The sequence below is a fragment of the Sebastes umbrosus genome, chromosome 9 (assembly GCF_015220745.1).
Source record: "Sebastes umbrosus isolate fSebUmb1 chromosome 9, fSebUmb1.pri, whole genome shotgun sequence".
NCBI classification, from domain to species: domain Eukaryota; kingdom Metazoa; phylum Chordata; class Actinopteri; order Perciformes; family Sebastidae; genus Sebastes; species Sebastes umbrosus.
The window spans coordinates 29,533,612-29,536,001 of record NC_051277.1 but is presented as its reverse complement, the minus strand read 5'-3'; the positions used below and the strand labels follow the sequence as shown (position 1 = coordinate 29,536,001).

At 40.5% G+C, this 2,390-nt stretch overlaps 1 long non-coding RNA gene across 1 annotated transcript; it reads left to right on the top strand.

Moving 5' to 3' along the window:
- Nucleotides 1-212: 212 nt before the first annotated feature.
- LOC119494902 lies at nucleotides 213-1,466 on the top strand. The gene is made up of 3 exons (XR_005208322.1): nucleotides 213-1,049; nucleotides 1,149-1,253; nucleotides 1,328-1,466. It is a non-coding gene; the product is annotated as an uncharacterized LOC119494902 (long non-coding RNA).
- The last annotated feature ends 924 nt before the right edge of the window (nucleotides 1,467-2,390 follow it).

Here is a 2,390-nt window from a genome sequence, read left to right as displayed (position 1 = left end):
TCCCATGTAGCTAAATATGCTTACATATCAGCTACTTCATACAGATCTCTAATTGTCCTTCATCTTTTTCAGGTAACAGTGTCATGGTCTTGGGATTTTGTTGTAGTTTGTTTCCTGTTTTATTTCGAAAGTCACTCCTCTTGTGTCTTGTCTGAGTTTTACTTTTACTTTTGTTCGTTTCCTGCCTTTGTGATTGTCTGCCCCGTCCTGATTTGTTCCACCACCCTGCTCTCCTGGTGTGTTTAATCTTCCCTCATTTAGTGTCAGGTTGTCGGCTTTGTTACTCGTGTTCATCCTGCCATCCTGCCTGTGTTCCTTGTGTTCCTCGCGTCTTCCGGTTTGTACTTTTGGTGTTTTTCTTTTGTACTTTGTTTCACCTGTCTGCATTCTCAGTTTTGTTTCCTGTCGGCTTTATTTTTTTGCCACCAACTTATTTAATTAAAGCTCGCCTTTTAGTTTAATCAACCTGCCTGCCTGGTCTCTTGCGTTTGAGTCCACCTCTTGAACCAAAACCTTAACAAACGGAGCCATTAGAACTGGTTGGAATGGACCTAATGAGGCTAACTGTTACTGAGGGTGGTAATCAATACATTTGTGTAATGGTTGATTATTTCATAAAGTGGGCAGAGGCCTACCCTCTGAAGAATAAGTCTGCAGAGCAGGTGACCAATTGTATTCTTGATTTTGTATAAAAACGGCTTACAGACCGGAGGCCTGTACTACGAAGCGAGTTCAACATAATGATAATGTTCGCTTTTAAAAGTGTTAGTCACAATTAGGCCATCTTAAAAACTAAAATGATCACTTACGGCTCGATGTAAGGGAGTGGGACACACTGATCAGGGTTGTCTGCAAGAACCATCATTGGACTCTAGTGGCAAGTGCACTTAAATCAATGCAATTTATGCAACTAAATGTACAACTCTGACAATCTTATACAGTATGTTCGAGTATCCTATCCGTAAAAGGCCATGTATCCAAACGAAGGAGGAGCTTTGTTTGTTGACCCATTTGGTGTCACTTCCAATCAATTGTAGGGATTCAACAAGGTAAGCAAATCCATGATTTATTCTCATATGTTTCATTTAAGTATGTTAAATAGTTTCTGACGTGCAAGTAACAAAGCTAACAAAATGTTTTTGCTTTAGGGCTTTCATGTGGAAAAAAATTTCAGTGTATCAAGAAGGATGTGTGACACTGTCTCACATCCCCGTCAGCAGGATTCCACATCCTGTGGAGTGTTGGTCTGCAAAGTAAGATTATATACCCTCGTAAGCATTTAAACACTTTTTAAAAGGACACACATAACACTGAGATGTATTTTAAGGGAGCAGAGTTAACTGGAGGCAGCATGGACTTTGCTGTGGACGAGGCAGACATCAACTCTGTGTGAAGAGAAATGGGCCTGGAGACTGATGGATGATTCTGATAAGCTTCAATCTATCGCATATCAACCTCACCGAAACATTTGCCTATACCTGACCCACTGTGAAATTTGAATGAAGCCCCCTAAATCACCAAAGAATGTTACTATTCATAAATTTGTGCACTCTGTAATAAATCACCATTCAATTCATACGAGTCTCTCCTGATTGAAATATCTTAATAGACAACCTGACAGACCTGTGCCGAGTATGTGGGGAAAAGGATCCTGGGGAATGGGACCCCTCAAAGGAACCTGTGGATCATTGGGTAGGAAAGCATCAAAGTTCTTTACATGGAGAGTGCAATCTTAATAAAAAAAAATCTAATTTCTCAATCTACTTTTAGATTGAACACACATCATGCAGCCTATGGTTCCACTGTGTGTGTGTTGCTAAACCCAACATGGATGAGGACTTTTTGAGTCCGGCCTGCACACCATTTAATAATAAAAGTTACTGCTGATGCAAACCGAACATTTACTACTGGTGCTGCAGCTTCACATTAAAAGCGTTAAACTGGAAAAACAAGACTTTTATCATGAAGTAGTCACAGGAAATGCAATGTGTTTGTTAGTGAGCTTGACACTGACCGCTATCGTCCATCAAAAAAACAAAGACAAAGGCCATTTCCAGCATTTTTTGACAGAGGGTTAGTTTTAAATATTGCAGGGAGTAACGGAACAGTCAGGAGCAGCCACAGTGAGCTGTTGGATGAAGAGCTGCAGGCTACAGGCTGCACACCAACTTCTCAACAAGGTAACCAAATACTTTCGCTGTTTGCAGACTCAATGGCGCATGCGGCATCAAATCAGATCACGGTTGCTCACAGAATGATGAAAAAAGGCCAATTATTGCCTAACTTCTTTAATAAAATGACAGTAGTTTGTTTTGCTGTCGCCAGTATTCTGGAGTCGGCAGTATTAAACCACATTTGCTGTTGCCAAATCAAACAGGACTGAAATATTA